Source organism: Magnolia sinica, chromosome 10 (assembly GCF_029962835.1).
Source record: "Magnolia sinica isolate HGM2019 chromosome 10, MsV1, whole genome shotgun sequence".
NCBI lineage: Eukaryota > Viridiplantae > Streptophyta > Magnoliopsida > Magnoliales > Magnoliaceae > Magnolia > Magnolia sinica.
The window spans coordinates 8,228,947-8,253,603 of record NC_080582.1 but is presented as its reverse complement, the minus strand read 5'-3'; the positions used below and the strand labels follow the sequence as shown (position 1 = coordinate 8,253,603).

General features: G+C 39.8%; 1 protein-coding gene and 1 non-coding gene across 2 annotated transcripts in view; one reads left to right on the top strand and one right to left on the bottom strand.

Annotated features, from left to right (window-relative positions):
* Positions 1–24,657, bottom strand: part of LOC131257911 (protein-tyrosine sulfotransferase-like) — a 90,582-nt gene that overhangs the window by 47,895 nt on the left and 18,030 nt on the right. The gene's annotated exons all lie outside the window — the stretch shown is intronic.
* LOC131217726 (small nucleolar RNA R71) lies at positions 8,756–8,862 on the top strand. Its single transcript, XR_009157317.1, has one exon. It is a non-coding gene; the product is annotated as a small nucleolar RNA R71 (small nucleolar RNA).

Sequence of the window (24,657 nt, the reverse complement as noted above, 5' to 3'; positions counted from 1 at the left end):
GTCTAGGCTGTGAGGCAAAAGAAATCAACCAAATCCACAACTCAGGCTGGCCACCCACAAGGAATAATGGTTTGGATGACAACCATAGGTTTGTGTGGAGCAACCATGGTGTGTATCTTCCGTCAGACCCCTTGCTCAAGTGTAACTAACAAGGATAAAGTGAATGTACAAAAATCAGCCTGATAAAAAACTCAGGTGGCCCATGTTGTGTGTACTTTAGAGGTTTTAGGAGAATTTACATTGTTTTGACTGGGGCTAAAACAAATAGTGTTTTTTTTTTTTTCATGATTTTGATTATGAAAACTACTTTTTTTTAATAGTTTTGCTTCAGCTAATTATGCCTCGAGTAGCTCATTTGGTTTCTACTAATTTAATAGATAAGTATATTTCATAAACAAACTTGCCTGCCAAAAAAAAAAAATCTCAATCAAAACCTAACCCTAGCATAAAAAAGAGAAGTTTCTTCTTCAATCTCACCATTTCAATCTTAAAATTTCTTTCCCCTCTTCCACCATTAAAAAACCCCCAAAAACTGCAATTGTAATCATTCAATCATCCACTTTCTTTGAAGAAAACCACAACAAAAAAAAAAAAAAAGAAAAAAAGAAAAGAAACAAAATGAAGAAGAAAAAGAAAAAAGAAAAAAAGAAACAAAATGAAGAGGGGATGAAGATACAGAGGGAGGAAAGAGAGAAGTTATGGAGGAGGGTACAGTTGGATCACAATAGTGGAGGTCTTCCCTTTAACTATGGGCTTCTGTTGAGGATTATTGCGAACACCTTCAATTACACTCCACTCTAATAGAAAAGCAATCATTTTTTGCTTAAGCGTATAAGTTATGTTAAGGTATCCAACATGACAGAGGGAAGGACGTGATGAGGTCAATCAGTCTTCCTCAATCGATAAATATCTTGAATCCACAAGGCATTCTTGAATCCATAAGAAGTTTCTCAAATCCATGAGAGAAAATAAGAAAATTTTTAAGAAGTTTATTGATTAAATGAATGATATTAAAAAAAAAAAATGAGTTTAACACCCTCTAAATAACCCTAAACAAATAGTTAAAATGTAATCAAATAATTCTACTCAAATAAGGAAATAAACTTCGAAAAATATGTAAATTTCCACTGTCAATTGACTTGTCGTCAAGCTGTCTAGTCGATAGGTCGAAACAACTAAAAACTGTCCAGAGATTTAAACCAAAATTTCTGTGATTTTTGACTTGTCGACCTCATCTGTCAACCTGTCGAAAGTATTTCGACCTGTCAAATAGTATTTTGATTCGTCAAATAGTATTTCGACCTATCTATACTAGCGAAAATCAGCCAACAAGTAATCTGGAATAGTATTTGGACCTGTCAAACAGTATTTCAACATGTCTAAATTGACAGAAATCAGTTAGCAAGTAATCTAAATTTTTTGGCGGAATTTTGACTTGTCAACCACAAAGGTTGACCGATCGAACTCTGCGTTAGGAATGTGTTTGATCCTTGTTCTATATCAGACTACTCCACTTGAAAAAAAAAAAAAAAAAAAAACTTATCCTTGAGTTTGGTTCATGATACGTGTTCAACTTTCTCGAGTTCTTCAATGGACTTGGTTCACAATGGATATTCAACTTCGGATGCTGATGTTTATTAACATCTTCCTTGTACTCTGCAATAGGCTTTTATAATATCTCCTAGACATCAACATGAATAGTTGCTAGTTGAACTGCTATATTCTTCACCCCAACACTTATTCCAGGTAGTTTAGGCAATGGAAACAAGTTAAGTGCATGTTTAGGAACTTGGTCATACATAACCTCAAATTGGACCTGCTTGGTAGATTGATTCATCGTATTGTTGAAGAAAAACTCAACCTAAAAAATACCAATTTCCTGTATAAGGGATAATTCGTTGGAAAGTTTGGAGAGGACAATCGCCTTGAACTCCTGCAACATGGGTTTTGCATCTTCTGGAATGGTCACAGACTCCACATCCGCTTTCTTTTATACAAGTGCTACCATCACTCCCGTCTCCTCAAAGTGTTTGATGAAATCTCGTTCATTTATGAGATGTTGCTTGTCCACTTTATAAGTATTGGATTGGTTTTCCACTTCCACAGGGGCCACATGTACAACAATGACGAATCCAACGGCCTATCACGACTCATTCTCAACCAGGTCGCCTCTCAGCGACAAACAATAGGACTTCTTTGAATAATCCCTCACCAATCGGCTATCCATCCAACAATTTTGGAATTATTAGAGCAATTCCTTATCATAATCGTGAGGGAGGAACTATGCGTGAAACAATTGATTTATTCGTGGCCACGTATAGATTGGTGCTTTCATTTGTCTCATCTACTCAAGTTGAAGTTGCTCTCACCAACCTGAAGCTCCGCTCTTCAACTTGTAAGCCACAAGTTTAATCTTATTTTCTTTAAAAAAACCCATATAGTCGAAAATTCGCTCAACTTCAAAAAGCCAAATGAGGAAATCCTCAATGTAAAATTGACCATTGATGATAGGAAGATTGACTTTCATCCTGAATTCTCAATCCGTCTGTTCTACCTGATCGCCGCCCTCTCGGGATATTGAAGGATTATGTCGTTGATCTCACCGTCGCTAAATCTCACCTCCTCAGGTGTGATCATACAGTTCACTACCAGCATCACCCTACAATCGATGCGATTACGAATTTCAACTCCTACCAGGGGCGGATCACTGCCACAAACACGGAGCAGCCCTAATGCCTCCATCATCCGATCTATGGCAACCTATAGTCGTTGCATGACTTTGCTAAATTGTTGTTTTATTTAAACCAACCTGATTTAAATGATTTTAAACTCGCAAGTATACGAATCAGATGTAGATATGGTACGTATTACGAGATCGTTCCCATGAGGACTGGTTGTCACAATTCAAAATTAAAGACTCTTCTTAACTAATCCAACAAATATTTGAGCTAGTAATTGAGTAAACTAAACAAAAATCAATGAAAAAATAACCGAGAGCAATAAGAAAAATTCAATCAAGGAGAAGACTAGGACTTTCGAATCCACCCCTAATTATCATAAACCTTGTTCTACCTGTTGATTCACCCTAATTCAGATTGATATTAAAATAAATAAAGCGCACTCTATGTCCTTGGTCGGGCAAACAGAATGTATAATTCCTTAAAGCATATGGATCATATCTTTTCATCCATGGTCAGGCATGAAGAGATGTAGATTCTTGTTTCTTCCTCTATAGGAACCTGTTCATGGTCAGACACAAGCACCTAGAATAATATTCCAAACAACATCCATAACTAGACTTTGGTTAAGCTCTTAGAATGGAGAAGTACAGAAATTTCAGTTAAGCACAGTAGAGAAATAAACAAACCAATCAAATTCAGATGAAATCAACACATACAAAAGTCATTCAAATTAGGGGCTTCATCTCAACCCTAGCTAAAAGATTAGCAATTTATGGAATCAACTGGAAATAAGGAAAAATATAGATGATAAAAGAAAAACATCCTTCCAATCTCTCCCTTCTTTCTTCCTCTCTATCTCTTGCTTCTCCAAGCTGAAAAATCTCCAAAACTTGGATGATCCGGCTCCCTGGAATTGCTCTTGAATTCCCTCCTCTCTCTCTGTTGCTTTCTTCTCTTCTTTCTTCTCCTTTTCCAAAACGAGCTTTTTTCCTCCCTGGCTCTCCCCAAACTCTCGATCCCCCGTTTTGCCTTCCTTTTTATAGCTGCTGGAGTGGCTGGAGTGGAGAAAATCGAATTTGGAAAGCTGTTGTATGCGCAGCGAAAGCCTTTTCGCAGCAAACTTCTGTACCTTCATAAATCCCTTGTTCTTTGTACTTTATTCGTAAAATCAACGTCTCCGGGGACGTTTTTGGCTGGTCTATATAATGGACGGATCAGATCTTCCATCTGATCAAAGATGGTGGGCCACAACCGCCCGGAATCCACTTTTCGCGAACGTGCGTAAGCCTTCGTACGTCCAGCGCTGTGATGCTCGGTGGACCCCACATAAGCATTTTCGGAGAAATCCAAGCCGTCCATTGGATGCACGACAAAATTTCGGTCAGATATGGATGGTTTTGAACATCCATTGACACGACCCATAGAAGAAATTACAATAAAATCAATTTTGAACGTCACATGACAGTCCACTTATGGCCTCTGTATCTCACACGTGTGCACGTATGGGCACAAAATGTAAACATGGTTTTGTAGTTATCGAATCCTTCCACACGATGAATGGTTTGGATTAGACGTACGTGCCATGGATGGGGCCCATAGAGGTCCGTAAAAATGTACTTTCTGTCCATTACGTAGCGCCAGAAACGGCAACTGCTGTCTTAGGAAGGAAGTCGGGTCAGCGCTGCTGACCGACTTGGTTCATTCGGTGCACGGGCAGTGTACATGTGCACTATGCACATGTCACACAAGGTGGGGTCCACTACAATGTTTCTTTCAAAATCTAATCCGACCATCTGTTTTTTCTCCTCATATAATGGGTTGAGACTAAATTTGATGCATATCCACAGACCAGGTGGGCCCCACTTAAGGAATTAAAGGGCTGATTTGGCCATTGGGCCACTTCCCGAGATATGAAATGGTTGAAATTTTATGTGTACGGTTTATTTATGCCCTCCATCTCATGTATGAAGTTTCGAGTCAATCGGATGGCGAAAACCATGTGATCTTGCATTCTGGACCATTTTTGGGCCTTTTTAATGTAAACGGCTTGATTTCCTCGGATCCCTGGCATGTAAATTCTTCAGTCTTAATTCTCTGGAGTGCGTCTCTTGCTCTGGTGACTTCGGAGTGTCAAATTCATGCTTGTAGTACTCTTTTTCCATCAACGCTCATGATTTCATCATGCAACAAAAATATAATTAAAATACTCCGTTAAGCATTATCACATACGTAAAATTAGGTAATAATTGGGGTCTGATATGTAATATTTGACCCTCATCACAACCCCCAACCAGCATTTTGCTAGTCCCGAGCAAAACATGCGAAAAATAATTTTAGAAATACACAACAATTTCTGTAAACCTGAGTGACTTGTGAACAAATCATCGAGGCGCGAGAATTCTAAGATTCATGAATGGTGCACAAAATTTTTTTCTTTCTGGAATCAAGCTCACGATAAACTTCATAATCAATTTCAAAATATTAATCCATTAATTAGAATATTCTAAACATTGAGTTCCATGAGTGTATAGTGTAATCTCGGCTTACTATCATTAAGAGATCCAATTGTCAATTTCATGATATCATTAGTAATTAACAACAGAATGCATGACAATTGAAACCAACACTTGCCGTACAGATTAACTTTTCATTCTATCAGCCTTTGATTTTTTCATGAACAGTAACGCCAAGGAAGGGAATCAAATCCTCACCTATAGGGAGCAAACCTATGGTAAAGATTGTACACCTAACCCTTTTCTCATGTCAATTATGGGGAATCGAATCTTCATCTATAGGGAGCAAACCTATGGTGAAGATTATATGACTTACGCTTTCTTTCAATTCTTAGTTATAGACCAAATCTAAAAATTTCAGGCTGGTTCCTTTCATGCTTAGTGATTACCAAGTTAATCATTCAATGTTGAAACAGAACCTTAATGTGCAACCGAGATGTGATATGTGAGATCATGACTCAATCAAAGTTTAAAAGTTTTAATCATGGGTTAACAATTCAAACTTAACTGTGAAATCTAACGGATGGCTGAATCCAAGAGTTATAAATTATCGACATTTTGTACCTTGCAATGTTAAAATCACCCTTATCCTTCACAATCACTTCAAATGCACAAGAAATTTCAGAAAAATTTAAAATTTTTCACAATTTGTGCTCAAGACCAAGAAAATACTGATGAGGCAACCTAATCGCCCACCCCCAACCTAAAATTTACATTGTCCTCAATATAAAAGAAATAAACATGCAATGCACATGGCACAACGAAAATAAAAGAGGAGTGATGGAAAGATATCAGCGTAAGAGCGGGTCAGCACAAGAGAGAAATCAACAAAAACAAAATAACAAAAATAACATCACAAAAAGAAGATCCTACCTATACCACTTTCGCAGGTGCTCTTGATTGCATTTAGCGTATGCAACAAGCCTTCAAACCCCTAGGTTGCCCCTAGTGGACGAGTTGTAGTCTCGTGAGGATTTGCAGTAATGTTACCCACAAACATTGAACTAACTAACTAGAAAAATAAAATGAAATGAAATGATGGGTTGCCTCCCAGGAGCGCTAAGTTTAACGTCTTCAGCCAGACAAGAATGGACCATGAACTAATCAATCTTGATAACCTGGGTCCGCCAACTAAATTTCCTCAACATCTTGATTAACCAATCCCAGACTTTTTGGGAACAACTTGAACTGTGCTATTTGAAATGGGGTAGACATTCAACAATTTAAGCACCTCTGCTCGAATGACTTCTTTCACGTCTAACAACCTAAGCACCTCCGTTGGAATGATACCAACGTCTAACAATCTAAGCACCTTCGCTCGAACATCCTTTTTTATGTTAGGGTTAAGCCCCCTTTGCATTTCACGCAATGTTTCTGCATTTTCTTCAAGATCAGTACGATGCATACACAAAGTGGGGCTTACTCCCTTCATGTCCTCTATCGTCCACCCAATAGCCGCCTTATATTCTCTCAGCACTTTAAGCAACTTGTTCTTCTGTTCCTTCTCAAGGTTAGACATTCTGATGACAGGTAGGGTCTCAGACGGACCTAAAAATGCATACTTGAGGTTTTCAGGCAATTGGTTAAGGTCAAGTTCAGGTGGTTTCTCAATAGATGGGACCCGTTTAGACTCAGAGGGTGGAAGTGGTTCCACTTTCGCTTTCCATTTGACAGTCTCCATTATAGGAGTAGAATCGAGCAATGCATTGACTTCTTGGATGGAATTCTCTATGTCAAAATCCATGCCAAAATGTGCTAAGCAAGTCTCAAGTGTGTCTTCGGAAGATTGAAGGAAAGATTCATGCACTAGACTCTCAATCATGTCCACTTCACATATATCCTCCGAGTCTGCTGGTTGTTGTGCAGCATTGAAAACGTTGAGCTTGATCTTCATGTTACTAAAGGACAACTTCATAACTCCATTCCTGCAATTTTTGATAGCATTGGATGTGGCCAAGAATGGACGTCCTAAGATAATCGGGATTTGACTTGTAGGATTCTGGACAGGTTGAGTATTTAGAACGATGAAATCCACTGGAAAATAAAACTTATCAACCTAGATTAGCACATCTTCAATAATACCACGGGGCACCTTGATAGATCTATCAGCTAGTTGTAATGTTATTTTAGTTGGTTTCAGCTCACCAAGTCCTAGCTGCTCATAGACCGAATATGGTAACAAATTAACATTGGCCCCTAAATCAAGCAACGCTTTCTGAACCTTATGCTCTCCTATGACACAAGAAATGGTAGGAGCTCCTGGATCCCTAAATTTAGGAGGAGTGTTGTTTTGAATCATGGAGCTGAGTTGCTCTGCAAGGAAGACCTTCTTATGAACATTCAGCTTACGCTTTTGAGTGCATAAATCTTTAAGAAACTTAGCGTAAGTAGGGATTTGCTTGATAGCATCAAGCAACAGAATGTTGATTTGGACTTGCTTAAACATGTCCAATATCTCATTAAAGTTGTTTCCTTTCTTAACCGGTGCCAGACGTTGAGGAAAATGTGCTTTAGGCACACAAGATGGCACATAAGTAGTTTGTGGAGAGTCAGAGTGCTTTTGGACTTTTGATGCATTAGTATGTCTCTCCGCTTCATTTTGATCTTCGGATTTGGAATTTGATTCTTCCCTAGGCATCTCTACTTTGTTTTCGATCTGTTTACCGGACCTAAGGGTAATGATTGATTTGGCTTGCTCATGATATTGTTTTTGGTTTGAATTAGAGCCAATCTCATACTGTCCTTTTGGATTTACCACAGGTTGACTAGGGAACTTGCCCTTCTCTCTCTCACTCAATGTGGCAGCAAGTTGACCCAACTGTACTTCCAGCTTAGCAATGGATTGCGCATTTGTATGTAAACTCTGCTGGTTAGCTAGTAAAGTATGTTGGTTGTCTTTTTGAAATTGAAGTGAACTCTGCATAAAAAGATTCCTCAAGAGATGGTTTCCTAGATTGTGGAGGTACTTGTTGATACTGTGAGAACTGCTGAGGTTGTTGACTGCCAACTTGGGAGTAAGGTTGCATAGGAGGATTTCCAGATGGTCCTCCTTGTTGTGGTCCTTTTGCCCAAGAGAAATTTGGATGTCTAGCCCATCCTGGATTGTAGGTGTTTGAGTAAGGATCATTCTCAGTTCTCCGAAAGGTGTTCATAGCATGTACTTGTTCAGAGAGAAATTCTGGAAATGCTGAACTAGATAGACAAGACTGCGTAGGATGGGCGAGACTAGAACATATGGCACATGACTCGACTTGAGTTGTTTGTGGAGGTCCATTATTTAACATTAAAGCATCCACTTTCTTTGTCAGGCTATCAATTTTGGCATAAAGATCTGGCGTGACTCCTACCTCGTATATACCCCCTTTCTTCAGTGGTTGAGAGTTTCTTTCGCCTCTATTTGAATAGTCCCATTGCTGGGAGTTTTCACACAAGGTTTCAAAGAAATTCCAAGCTTCGACATCACTTTTGGTCATGAATGACCCTCCACTGGTGGCGTCAATCATGCGACGGTTTTGGGGTGTCAGACCGTCATAAAAGTATTGAACCTGTTGCCACTTTTCAAAACCATGGTGTGGACATTTAAGAAGTAAATCCTTCCATCTTTCCCAACATTCATGAAAGTGCTCACCCTCTTTTTGTGTGAAATTCGTAATTTCTCTACGGAGAGCATTAGTTTTGTGAACCGGGAAGAACTTGTTTAAGAACTTCTTAGACAGTTGGTCCCATGTAGTGATAGACCCAACTCCTAGAGAATTCAACCATGCTTTCGCCTTATCCTTCAAAGAAAAAGGAAAAAGGCGCAAACGGATCGAATCGTCTAAAAAGTTTTGGAACTTAAAGGTGGAGCAAATGTCTAAGAATTCTTTCACATGATGATATGAATCTTCCTTATCTGAACCATAAAAGGAGGGCAATAATTGTATGACCCCAGGTTTAAGTTCAAAGTGTGCTACCGTGGTGGCAAGCAACACTATACATGAAGGCGCATTGAATTGGACAGGAGCTGAATAATCTCTAAGAGCTTTAGTTCCATTCTCTTCCGCCATTTCAAATAGGATGTTTCTAAATCTTCTACGAAAGGTTCTTTCTATTTCAGGATCGAAAAGTGCTAGTTCTATGTTCAGAGATCTACGTCCTAGCATAAACTATGTTATCAATATAAGAAAGAAAACTAAACTAAGATGCAACCTAAGATGAATAAAACTAAAAATAAAAGTTATGAATTCCTAAAAAATGAGAGAAAGCTATGTAAACGAGAATTGGAAGGAAGAACCCGGAAAAGGCGATGATGAATGTCTGAAGATTTGAGAGCTCCTCCTTTTGAAGACAATCTTATTTAGCAGCTTCCTTCCTCAATTCCTGTAAACATTAAAAATAAAAATAAAAAAAAATAATGCTAGAAAAAAAATCCTAAGCAACGGTTAATTTCTAAAAAAGAAAGTTTCTAATCTTAAAAAATAAAAAGCTAAGTTAGTTTCTAAAAAAAGAAAAAATTTCTAAAACTAGAAAATAGAAAGTTACTTAAAAGAAGAATCAAAATCTAAAAATAGAAAATTTCTAAAAAATAAAACCCTGATTCTAAAAATAGAAATTAAAAAAAAAAAAGTAGAGAATTTAGAAAGAGATTAACAAATTAGTAGTTTATGTCAGGACCCTACAAAACAGGAAATAAGTTAGTTTCTAAAAAAAAAAAATTAACCTAAAGTTAGTAAAAACCTAAGACTATGAATTATGATAAGAGAGAATCCTAAATCCAATTGGACCGAAACAGTCCCCGGCAACGGCGCCAAAAACTTGTTGTTTTATTTAAACCAACCTGATTTAAATGATTTTAAACTCGCAAGTATACGAATCAGATGTAGATATGGTACGTATTACGAGATCGTTCCCACGAGGACTGGTTGTCACAATTCAAAATTAAAGACTCTTCTTAACTAATCCAACAAATATTTGAGCTAGTAATTGAGTAAACTAAACAAAAATTAATGAAAAAATAACCGAGAGCAATAAGAAAAATTCAATCAAGGAGAAGACTAGGACTTTCGAATCCACCCCTAATTATCATAAACCTTGTTCTACCTGTTGATTCACCCTAATTCAGATTGATATCAAAATAAATAAAGCGCACTCTATGTCCTTGGTCGGGCACACAGAATGTATAATTCCTTAAAGCATATGGATAATTTCTTTCCATCCATGGTCAGGCATGGAGAGATGTAGATTCCTGTTTCTTCCTCTATAGGAACCTGTTTATGGTCAGACACAAGCACCTAGAATAATATTCCAAACAACATCCATAACTAGACTTTGGTTGAGCTCTTAGAATGGAGAAGTACAGAAATTTCAGTTAAGCACAGTAGAGAAAGAAACAAACCAATCAAATTCAGATGAAATCAACACATACAAGAGTCATTCAAATTAGGGGCTTCATCTCAGCCCTAGCTAAAAGATTAGCAACTCATGGAATCAATTGGAAAGAAGGAAAAATATAGATGATAAAAGAAAAACATCCTTCCAATCTCTCCCTTCTTTCTTCCTCTCTATCTCTTGCTTCTCCAAGCTGAAAAATCTCCAAAACTTGGATGATCCGGCTCCCTAGAATCGCTCTTGAATTCCCTCCTCTCTCTGTTGCTTTCTTCTCTTCTTTCTTCTCCTTTTCCAAAACGAGCTTTTTTCCTCCCTGGCTCTCCCCAAACTCTCGATCCCCCATTTTGCCTTCCTTTTTATAGCTGCTGGAGTGGCCAGAGTGGAGAAAATCGGATTTGGAAAGTTGTTGTATGCGCAGCGAAAGCCTTTTCGCAGCAAACTTTTGTACCTTCATAAGTCCCTTGTTCTTTGTACTTTATTTGTAAAATCAACGTCTCCTGGGACGTTTTTGGCTGGTCTATATGATGGACGGATCAGATCTTCCATCTGATCAAAGATAGTGGGCCACAACTGCCCGAAAGTCCACTTTTCGTGGACGTGCGTAAGCCTTCGCACGTCCAGCGCTGTGATGCTCGGTGGGCCCCACATAAGCGTTTTTAGGAAAATCCAAGCCGTCCATTGGATGCACGACGAAATTTCGGTCAGATATGGATGGTTTTGAACATCCATTGACACGACCCATAGAAGAAATTACAATAAAATCAATTTTGAACGTCAAAGGGCAGTCCACTTGTGGCCTCTGTATCTCACACGTGTGCACGTATGGGCACAAAATGTAAACATGATTTTGTAGTTATCGAATCCTTCCACACGATGAATGGTTTGGATTAGACGTACGTGTCATGGATGGGGCCCACAGAGGTCCGTAAAAATAGACTTTCCGTCCATTACGCAGCGCCAGAAATGGCAACTGCCGTCTTAGGAAGGAAGTCAGGTCAGCGTTGCTGACCGACTTGGTTCATTCGGTGCACGGGCAGTGCACATGTGCACTATGCACATGTCACACAAGGTGGGGTCCCCTACAATGTTTCTTTCAAAATCTAATCTGACCATCTGTTTTGTCTCCTCATATAATGGGTTGAGATTAATTTTATGCATATCCAGAGACCAGGTGGGCCCCACTTAAGGAATTAAATGGCTGATTTGGCCATTGGGCCACTTCCCGAGATATGAAATGGTTGAAATTTTATGTGTATGGTTTATTTATGCCCCCCATCTCATGTATGAAGTTTCGAGTCAATCGGATGGCGGAAACCATGTGATCTTGCATTCTGGACCATTTTTGGGCCTTTTTAATGTAAACGGCTTGATTTCCTCGGATCCCTGGCATGTAAATTCTTCAGTCTTAGCTCTCTGGAGTGTGTCTCTTGCTCTGGTGACTTCGGAGTGTCAAATCCATGCTTGTAGTACTCTTTTTCCATCAACGCTCCTGATTTCATCCTGCAACAAAAATATAATTAAAATACTCCGTTAAGCATTATCACATACATAAAATCAGGTAATAATTGGGGTCTGATATGTAATATTTGACCCTCATCACAAATCAACATAGTACCTAGGTGTGCTATCAATGGGTTGGGCTCAGGCCTACCATAATCTAAATTTTGAATAGGGCCGGCCCAACCGCCCGACTCAAAACAGTTCAAAATCTGAGCTGAGGGCAACTTAGGCCCAGCTCATTTACAGTCTCAGCCATGTTTTAGGCTTTGAAAGGGATGTGGATTTCCTCCCAAAGCCTTTCCCAAGAAGTCTGAGATGCTAAGTGGAGCCCACTGTGATGATTGTGAGATACCCACCACCATTCATCTATTTTGTAAGCTCATTTTCCGACATTCTACCAAAAATGAAGCGGATCTAAAACTCAAGTGAGCAGCATGAAAGGAAAAATTAGGAAAAGAAATGCCTACGGGGGGGCTCCACCTTGATGTTTGTATGCCATACAAACTGTTTACACAGGATGAAGTGAAAACACAAAAATATTAGCATGGAATGTAAAACTTTTGTGGCCATACAAATGTTTCAATGGTGGTCATTGAATCCTCATTGTTTCCTCTTATGTGGCCCACCTGAGTTTTGGATCCGCCTCATTCTTAGTCGCATGTACTAAAATGAGCACATAAAATGAATGGACAGGTAACACCCCTTTGACAAAAATCTGCCTCCCTTTGAAAGCCAGCCAACTAGGTGTTACTAGGCTAACTTGTCAGCAAGTGTTACCCTAACCATGGCACTCACCTCGATGTATTTGTTGTATATCCATGCTGTTCATCAGGTTTCCTAGCTCATTTTAAGATAATCATCCCGAAAATGAAGCATATACTATTCTCTAGTGGACCACACAGTGGGGATTGAATGCCACCATTAAAAACTTCTTGATGACCACCGTTTCGTGTGATATGGTCCACTCAATATTTGGATATGCTTCAATTTTTGGACCATGTCCTAAAATAAGCTGGGAAAACTGATAAGCCGCATGGATATACAATATATATCAAGATGGGTCCCACGGTCAATGTAACAACTATTAAGGTGTTACCGTAAAAGTTCTATATCCACCATAATGTATGTATTTTATCCATGTCATCCGTCGATTTTTTATCTATTCTATCCATTGATTTTTCCAAATCAGTTTAGGTCATGAGCCCAAAAATTGAACGCTCACCATTAAAAAATTCTTGCCCACAAATGTTTTGGATAAATCTGGTCTTTGTGTATGTTTTCTCTTCATCCAGGTCCATGTGGCCTATTCAATAGGTTTGATGGAAAATAAACATTAATGTAGGACTTAGGAAGTTTTTAATGATAGGCATTTAATCACCATTAATGTTTTCTTTCGTGTGGTCTACTTAATATTTGGATGTAGCTCATTTTTGGGATTATGTTTGAAAATGATTCAGCAAAATAAATGGACTACTTTAATAAAATATAGACAATATGATGGGGTCCATTGAGCACCGACCAATGCTTCCTATCACCTACTTATGGTGAATATAATAACACAAAGTTATGAGAAATTTGCGACTGTACGACCCATTTATGGCCCATTTAGGAAACTACGCCCACCTCATTTTCCTTTGCGAGAATACGCCCGAGCTGTACGGAAGGCTTGCCAAAGGTCGAAAATGCCCCCTGCTTGTTCCTTCAAGCGGATATGTGGCGCTCGAAGACAAGCGCTGACACTCCTCGAACTCCGAGTTGTACGAACGGTTCAAAAGATATCAGAGTTACATGGGCCCCACAGTTACGTATTTATTATATCCACAACGTTCATCCATAGTTCGAGATCATTTCGGAGCATTATCAAAAAAAAAAAATCCTATCCAAAGATCAACTGGACCACACCACAAAGAGCAACGGGAAAATTGATTTTAACCGTTAAAAATTTTGTAGGGCCCACCGTAACATTTATTTTCCATCCAATATATTCATAATGTCACAAAGACCTGGATGAAGAGGAAAAACAAATTTTGTAATGGTCCAAAACTTCTGGGACCCCTAAAAGGGTTTCAATGGTAGACGTTCAATCTTCCACTGCCTTTTACAGTGTGGTCCACTTGATAGCTAAATCTGTCTTATTTTTCTTCCCAAGCGTTAGTGCGAGTTCGCCAAATAGATGGACGGTTTGGATATAACATATACCTCATAAAAGGACCCACAAAGGCGGTGGGGATTACAACAGGAAAAAAAAGAGCTGGTATCTTTGGCTACGGATTATAACCGTAGCGATAACCGCAGCCAATGCTTTTTCAATATGTCCTCTACTATACATCGAAGGTCTTTCGATATATACTTCGATATATCGAATGTCTTTCGATTAATCGGAAAAGGTCCAAAACTGTCTAACTTTGCATAAAAAATCTTGTAATTTTCGATTAATCGAAGTGTATTCGATATGTATCGAAGATATAGCTCTGATTATAGCCGTAGCCATAACGTAGTCCGTAAAAGTCTATGCAAATTTTTTATTTTTTTATTTTTTATTTTTATTTTTATTTTTAGATGGAGAACTTTATTCTACCTACAATTTTCTCTAATACATATTTATATAAATATGTATATATAAGCATATAAAAAAAATTCTCTCTTTTTTTCATTTATTTCTCTATTCATTCAACAAGAATATCTTATAAACCAAAATTAGTTACTTGATGTACCCTATATGATTTTGGGGTAGGAGAAGATACTTTAGCCAACTAACCTAGTTATTTTCTAAGATTCCATCAGGTCGATGGTCGAAAATCCATTTCATTCACTTTGCGGTCAATTTCAATCAGTTCGTGGTCATTTCCATGCATTTCACCGTCAATTCCCTCCACTTCACGGACAATTCCATGCATTTCACGGTCATCCCAAACTATTTCGTGTTGATTCACGGTCGTTTCGAGGCATTTCGCGGTCAATTCCCTTCACTTCACGATCATTTGCATGCATTTCGCGCTCAAATCGCTTCAAACCATGATCATTCCCATGCACTTCACGGTCATCCCAAACAATTCCGTGTTGATTCACGGTCGTTTCGAGGCATTTCGCGGTCAATTCCCTTCACTTCACGGTCAGTTGCATGCAACTGACCGCTGATCATGAATTGATGCGATTTGAGTGCGAAATGCATGCAAATGACCGTGAAGTGAAGGGAATTGATGCGAAATGCCTCAAACGACCGTGAATCAACACAAAATTGTTTGGGACGACGTGAAATGCATGGGAATGATCATGGTTTGAAGCGATTTAAGCGCGAAATGCATCCAAACAGTGAAGTGAAGGGTATTGACCGAAATTTACTGTAATGACCGTGAATCAACACGAATTGTTTGTGACAACCGTGATTTGCTGGGAATGATCATGGTTTGAAGTGATTTGACTGTAAAATGCATGCAAATGATCGTCAAGTGAAGGGAATTAACCGCGAAATGCCTCGAAATGACCGTGAATCAACACGGAATTGTTTGGGACGACCGTGAAATGCATGGGAATGATCATGGTTTGAAGCGAATTGATCGCGAAATGCATGCAAATGACCGTGAAGTGAAGCGAATTGACTGCGAAATGCCTCGAAACGACCGTGAATCAACACGGAATTGTTTGGGACGACAGTGAAGTGCATGGGAATGATCATGGTTTGAAGCGAATTGAGCGCGAAATGCATGCAAATGACCGTGGAGTGAAGGGAATTGACCGCGAAATGCCTCGAAACGACCGTGAATCAACACGGAATTGTTTGGAATGACCGCGAAATGCATGGGAATGATCATGGTTTGAAGCGAATTGACCGCGAAATGCATGTAAATGACCGTGGAGTGAAGCGAATTGACCGCGAAATGCCTCGAAACGACCGTGAATCAACACGGAATTGTTTGGGACGACCGTGAAGTGCATGGGAATGATCATGGTTTGAAGCGAATTGATCGCGAAATGCATGCAAATGACCGTGAAGTGAAGGGTATTGACCGCGAAATGCCTCGAAACGACCGTGAATCAACACGGAATTGTTTGGGATGACCGCGAAATGCATGGGAATGATCATGGTTTGAAGCGAATTGACTGCGAAATGCATGCAAATGACCGTGAAGTGAAGGGTATTGACCGCGAAATGCCTCGAAACGACCGTGAATCAACACGGAATTGTTTGGGATGACAGGGAAATGCATGGGAATGATCATGGTTTGAAGCGAATTGCCGAAATGCATGCAATGGAGTGGAGTGAAGCGAATTGCGGAAATGCCTCAAACGACAGTGAATCAACACGGAATTGTTTGGGATGACAGGAAATGCATGGGAATGATCATGGTTTGAAGCGAATTGGCGAAATGCATGCAAATGGCCGTGGAGTGAAGGGAATTGACCGCGAAATGCCTCAAACGCGTGAATCAACACGGAATTGTTTGGGATGACAGCGAAATGCATGGGAATGATCATGGTTTGAAGCGAATTATGCGAAATGCATGTAAATGGCCGTGAGTGAAGCGAATTAACCGCGAAATGCCTCAAACGCCGTGAATCAACACGGAATTGTTTGGGATGACGCGAAATGCATGAGAATGATCATGGTTTGAAGCGATTTGTGCTGAAATGCATGCAAATGACCGTGGAGTGAAGGGAATTGCCCGCGAAATGCTCGAAACGATAGTGAATCAACACGGAATTGTTTGGGACGACGGTGAACGCATGGGAATGATCATGGTTTGAAGCGAATTGATCGCGAAATGCATGCAAAATGATTGTGAAGTGAAGGGAATTGACCTGAAATGCCTCGAAACGGCCGTGAATCAACACGAAATTGTTTGGGATGACCGCAAAATGCATGAGAATGATCATGGTTTGAAGCGAATTGCCGCGAAATGCATGCGAATGACCGTGAAGTGAAGGGTATTGGCCGCGAAATGCTCGAAACGATAGTGAATCAACACGGAATTGTTTGGGATGACCGCTGAAATGCATGGGAATGATCATGGTTTGAAGCGAATTGGCAAAATGCATGCAAATGGCCAGTGGAGTGAAGGGAATTGGCCGCGAAATGCTCGAAATGAAAGTGAATCAACACGGAATTGTTTGGAATGACGCGAAATGCATGGAAATGATCATGGTTTGAAGCGAATTGTCGAAATGCATGCAAATGACGTGGAGTGAAGGGAATTGACCGCAAATGCCTTGAAATGACCGTGAATCAACACGAAATTGTTTGGAATGATGAAATGCATGGGAATGATCATGGTTTGAAGCGAATTGCGAAATGCATGTAAATGACCAGGAAGTGAAGCGAATTGACGCGAAATGCCTCGAAACGAAAGTGAATCAACACGGAATTGTTTGGGATGACGTGAAATGCATGGGAATGATCATGGTTTGAAGCGATTTGCGCGAAATGCATGCAAATGACCGTGGAGTGAAGGGAATTGACGAAATGCCTCGAAATGACCATGAATCAACACGAAATTGTTTGGAATGATCGCGAAATGCATGAGAATGATCATGGTTTGAAGCGAATTGACCACGAAATGCATGTAAATGACAGTGGAGTGAAGGGAATTGTGCGAAATGCCTCAAAACGACCGTGAATCAACACGGAATTGTTTGGGACGACCGTGAAATGCATGGGAATGATCATGGTTTGAAGCGATTTGACAACAAAATGCATGCAAATGACCATACAACTTAAGAGATTAGAACAAGCACACTATGAACACAACTTGGAAAACATGGAGTGTGTACCGACATGGGCGTGTACTAACAAGCTAAGTTAAAAAAGTAAAACAAAAAAAAATATAAAAAAAATTAAAAAAAAACACATTAGAAAAAAATAGAAAAATTGCACTAAAAAAGCAGTTCGACGCTGGACATTTTCTGACAATTTTCGATATATCGACATCTACTCGATTATATCGATAATACAATTTAAAAAGTATTTTGTCGCTGGACAGTGTGTGACTATTTTCGATCAATCGAATAATAGTCGATATATCGGTCGGTTGTAAGGATGACTTACTAATATTATATCGACTAGATTTCGATATAATCGACAACTTACTCTACCATTAATCGATTAGGTTTCGATTATATCGAAGAGTTTCGATATATCGAAGTGTAATTTTTCTGTTTTTTTTCTAATGTGTTTTTATTTTTTTATATATTTTTTTTGTTTTACTTTTTTAGGTTAGCTTGTTAGTACACACCCATGTCGGTACACACTCCATGTTTTCCAAGTTGTGTTCATAGTGTGCTTCTTCTAGTCTCTTAAGTTGCATGGTCATTTGCATGCATTTTGCGGTCAAATCGCTTCAAACCATGATCATTCCCATGCATTTCACAGTCATCCCAAACAATTCCGTGTTGATTCACGGTCATTTCGAGGCATTTCGCGGTCAATACCCTTCACTTCACGGTCATTTGCATGCATTTCGCGGTCAAATCGCTTCAAACCATGATCATTCCCATGCATTTCGGATCATCCCAAACAATTCGTGTTGATTCACGTCGAGGCATTTCGCGCATTCCTTCACTTCGGTCATTGCATGCATTTCTCATTCGCTTCAAACCATGATCATTTCCATGCATTTCGCGATCATCCCAAACAATTTCGTGTTGATTCACGTTCGTTTCCAGGCATTTCACGGCAATTCGCTTCACTCACGGTCATTTACATGCATTTCGTCAATTCGCTTCAAACCATGATCATTCCCATGCATTTCGCGGTCATTCCAAACAATTCGGTGTTGATTCACGATCATTTCGGTCGAATTCCCTTCACTCACGGTCATTTCGATGCATTTCATTCGCTTCAAACCATGATCATTCCCATGCATTCGTGTCCACAATTGTTATTCGCGTTTGAGGCATTTGCATTCCTTCACTCCACGGCATTGCATGCATTTCGAAGCTTCAAACCATGATCATTCTCATGCATTTCGGTCATCCCAAACAATTCGTGTTGATTCACGGTGTTTTGAGGCATTTCGCGTCAATTCCCTTCACTTCACGGTCATTTGCATGCATTTCGTCAACGCTTCAAACCATGATCATTTCCATGCATTTCGATGTCATCCCTAACAATTCCGTGTTGATTCACGGTCGTTTCGAGGCATTTCGCGGTCAATTCCCTTCACTTCACGGTCATTTGCATGCATTTCGCGATCAATTCGCTTCAAACCATGATCATTCTCATGCATTTCACGGTCATCCCAAACAATTCCGTGTTGATTCACGGTCGTTTTGAGGCATTTCGCGGTCAATTCCCTTCACTACACAGTCATTTAAATGCATTTCGCATCGCTTCAAACCATGATCATTCCCATGCATTCCGGTCATCCCAAACAATTCCGTGTTGATTCACGGTCGTTTGAGGCATTTCGCGTCAATTCCCTTCACTCACGGTCATTTGCATGCATTTCGCGATCAATTCGCTTCAAACCATGATCATTCTCATGCATTTCGTGGTCCAAAACATTCCGTGTTGATTCACGGTCGTTTCGAGGCATTTCGTGGTCAATTCCCTTCACTTCACGGTCATTTGCATGCATTTCGCGATCAATTCGTTTCAAACCATGATCATTCCCATGCATTCACGGTCATCCCAAACAATTCGTGTTGATTCACGGTCGTTTCGAGGCATTTCATGGTCAATTCCCTTCACTCACGGTCATTTTCATGCATTTGACGTCATCCCAAACAATTCGTGTTGATTCACAGTCGCTTTCCACGCATTTCATGTCAATTCGCTTCACTCACGGTCATTTCATGCATTTCGCGGTCAATTCCTTCAAACCATGATCATTCCCATGCATTTCGGTCATTCCAAACAATTCCGTGTTGATTCACGCATTTGGTCAATTTCGGCAATTCCCTTCACTCACGGTCATTTCCTGCATTTCATCGCTTCAAACCATGATATTCCCATGCATTTCCTGTCATCCCAAACAATTCCGTGTTGATTCACGGTCGTTTCGAGGCATTTCATGGTCAATTCCCTTCACTCCACGGTCATTTGCATGCAATTCGCGATCTTCAAACCATGATCATTCCCATGCATTTCACGGTCGTCCCAAACAATTCCGTGTTGATTCACGTCGTTTCGAGGCATTTCGCGGTCAATTCCCTTCACTTCACGGTCATTTGCATGCATTTCGTCAAATCACTTCAAACCATGATCATTCCCATGCATCTCGTTTCAAACAATTCCGTGTTGATTCACGTCTTTCGAGGCATTGCATTCCTTCACTCACGTGATGCACATTTCGCTCAAACCATGATCATTCCCATGCATTTCCGGTCATCCCAAACAATTCCGTGTTGATTCACGGTCGTTTGAGGCATTTCCGGTCAATTCCCTTCACTTCCACGGTCATTTGCATGCATTTCGCGGTCAATTATCTCAAACCATGATCATTCCCATGCATTTCAGCGGTCATCCAGAACAATTCCGTGTTGATTCACGGCGTTTGAGGCATTTCGCGGCAATTCCCTTCACTTCACGGTCGATTGCATGCATTTCGCGGATCAATTCGCTTCAAACCATGATTATTCCCATGCATTTCACGGTGTGATCCCAAACAATTCCGTGTTGATTCACGGTCGTTTGAGGCATTTCATGAATTCCCTTCACTGCACGGTCAGTTGCATGCATTTCGCGGTCAAATCGCTTCAAACCATGATCATTCCCATGCATTTCACGGTCGTCCCAAACAATTCCGTGTTGATTCACGGTCGTTTCGAGGCATTTCGCGGTTAATTCCCTTCACTTGACGATCATTTGCATACATTTTACGGTCAAATCACTTCAAACCATGATAATTCCATGCAACTGACCGTCCCAAACAATTCGTGTTGATTCAGTCATTTCGAGGCATTTGCAATTCCCTTCACTTCACGGATAATTCCATGCATTTCAGCTTCTTACCATGATCATTCCCATGCATTTCACGTGTGATCCCAAACAATTTCGTGTTGATTCACGGTCGTTTGAGGCATTTCAGTCAATTCTTCACTTCATGGTCATTTGCATGCATTTCGCGTCAAATCGCATCAATTCATGATCAGCGATATGACCCAGAAGTGAAGGGAATTGACCAATGGAAATGTCCTGAATCAACACAGAATGTTTGGGATGACCGTGAGCATGGGAATGATCATGGTTTAGCATTGCGGAAATGCAGAATTGTCGGAAGTGAAGAATTGCACTGCGAATCACTACGAATCAGTGGAGCCGAAATGAGGAATTGGGATGAGATTGGAAATGCATGGAAATGACGTGAATCTAAAATTGAATGGATTTTCGACCATCGACCTGATGGAATCTTAGAAAATAACTAGGTTAGTTGGCTAAAGTATCTTCTCCTACCCCAAAATCATATAGGGTACATCAAGTAACTAATTTTGGTTTATAAGATATTCTTGTTGAATGAATAGAGAAATAAATGAAAAAAGAGAGAATTTTTTTTTATATGCTTATATATACATATTTATATAAATATGTATTAGAGAAAATTGTAGGTAGAATAAAGTTCTCCATGTAAAAAATAAAAACTAAAAAATAAAAAATAAAAAAATAAAAAAATTTGCATAGACTTTTACGGACTACAGTTATGGCTACAGCTATAATCTGTAGCTATATCTTCGATACATATCGAATACACTTCGATTAATCGAAAATTGCAGGATTTTTTATGCAAAGTTGCTGGACAGTTTTGGACCTTTTCCGATTAATCGAAAGACATTCGATATATCGAAGTATATATCGAAAGACCTTCGATGTATAGTAGAGGACATATTGAAAAAGCATTGGTTGCGGTTATCGCTACGGTTATAATCCGTAGCCATAGATACCAGCTCTTTTTTTTCCCTGTTGTAATCCCCACCGCCTTTGTGGGTCCTTTTATGAGGTATGTGTTATATCCAAACCGTCCATCTATTTGGCGAACTCGTACTAACGCTTGGGAAGAAAAATAAGACAGATTTAGCTATCAAGTGGACCACACTGTAAAAGGCAGTGGAAGATTGAACGTCTACCATTGAAACCCTTTTAGGGTCCAGAAGTTTTGGACCATTACAAAATTTGTTTTTCCTCTTCATCCAGGTCTTTGTGACATTATGAATATATTGGATGGAAAATAAATGTTATGGTGGGCCCTACAAAATTTTTAACGGTTAAAATCAATTTTTCCGTTGCTCTTTGTGGTGTGGTCCAGTTGATCTTTGGATAGGATTTTTTTTTTTGATAATGCTCCGAAATGATCTCGAACTATGGATGAACGTTGTGGATATAATAAATACGTAACTGTGGGGCCCATGTAACTCTGATATCTTTTGAACCGTTCGTACAACTCGGAGTTCGAGGAGTGTCAGCGCTTCTCTTCGAGCGCCACATATCCGCTTGAAGGAACAAGCAGGGGCATTTTCGACCTTTGGCAAGCCTTCCGTACAGCTCGGGCGTATTCTCGCAAAGGAAAATGAGGTGGGCGTAGTTTCCTAAATGGGCCATAAATGGGTCGTACAGTCGCAAATTTCTCAACACAAAGCAATGAATATTCTATTAAAAAGAATAAAGTGCATGGTGCATGGTGCTACTTAGCGCACTAATGCACTTTTATTTCCAATTAAAGGTCGCACCTGTGTTTATCACCAACTTGTTATACAATCAATTCATGTCACTGGTCCTGTCTATTCAACTACTGGGCTCTATTTTGTGGGAAAATATTAATTTTTTAGATGGGGCATAGGCGTGATTTTGACCACGAAAACTACTTTAATAGACTTTAAGACGTCATTTGGAACACAAGTCATTTTGCTTCAGCAAGCTAGTGATGCCTTCAGTGACTGATCTCGATTTCTACTGATATTTGTTAACTAGTCAAAGTACTTGCTAGCCAAAAATAAAAATAAAAAATCCTCAAATCGAAACCTAACACTAGCGTGAATACCTTCAACCTCACCATTCCCGTCTTAATTTTTCTTTCCCTATTGCACCATTAAAAAGCCTCAAACCGCAGCAATTGTAACCATTCAATCTCCACCACCTCAGAACAAAACCAGTAAAAAATGAAATAAATAAATCATGTGGGGAACAAGGAATTAAGTGGAATCCTATGCGAATTGATGTTTGTGTTATATCCAGTCCGTTTATCCATTGGGCTTGCCCATTTTAGGACGTCATTTTAAAAATAAGGCATATTCAAATCTCAAATGGACCACACCACAAACAGTGGTGATTTAACAACCACCATTGAAAACTTCCTATGGGTCACAAGAGTTATATATTTGGTTGGATGGCATATACACATGAGGTGGGCCTCTAGAAAGTTTCAACATCGGCATTTCCATTTGAGATGCGCGAAAGATGTGGAGTGTTAGAGATCGCTTTTTTAAAAATAAAAAATAAAAAATAAAAAATCCTTTCCCATTCTTGTCTCTTTGTGTTTTTTGTTTTCGGATGGTTGCTGGCAGAGATGGGTTTTGAAATGGATTGAGTTCACCATAATTGAGAAAGGTAGCGGGAATGTGTTTTAGAGGGGTGTTGAGAGGGCGGGCAGGAGGTATGGAAATGAGGAACTGTGGGATTGACAAAGATGGGTGTATCACAGGGAATTAGGTAGGGTTCGTTTTTGTCCTCATGTCCTAAAAGGAACTCAAAAAACAGATGGACGGAGAGGATTTCTCAAAATCATCACAGTGGCCCTACCTAGGTTCCCAGCGCAGGAACTTCTTTCGCAGGAAATCCGTGTCCTTCTCCGCATGGGTGAATAAGTGTTGCAGAAATGGGCCCCAAACGGTGTGTATGACGGAGGGACATGGTTCGACTGGGTGATCCCATGGTGATGTGAACAAGTTTCCGTGCACGTGAATAACTACTATGTGAGAGTGAATAAGTATTGCAGACATGGACCCTACATGGTGTGTATCACAGGGATACGGTTTGGCTGGTGATCAGGTGATGATGCAAACAAGTTTCCTTGCACTTGCACAACTTCTACCCACAGATGAATTAGGTAAGGACTCTCTACAATACCAGTTTTACAGGGTCCTACAAAGCTTTGGTTTAGATAGGATCCCTCCAAGTCCGGCTTGACATGGTCCCACAGCTTCTGGTTACATGGGATCCTCAGGACCAGTTCTACACAATGCATTAAACACCCAAGAGCAGTTGGTCCCACCATTTCTATATGTAAAATCACTCCATCCATCAGGTTCTATCCCTGAGTCTAGGCTGTGAGGCAAAAGAAATCAGCCAAATCCACAACTCAGGCTGGCCACCCATAAGGAATAATGGTTTGGATGCCAACCATAGGTTTCTGTGGTGCAACCATGGTGTGTATCATCCGTCGGACCCATTGCTCAAGTGTAACTAACAAGGATAAAGTGATTGTACAAAAATCAGCCTGATAAAAACTCAAGTGGCCCATTTTATTATTGGGTGCTGTGAGATTTTTGGGAGTGGCCATGGCTCCGATGGATGGGTTTGGGCCCTGATTCTAGTTTTCAAGATTCCTAGTGGAACCCGAACTGGATAGGTTTAAGCCTTAATTCTACTTTTTGAGTCAAGTCTTTGT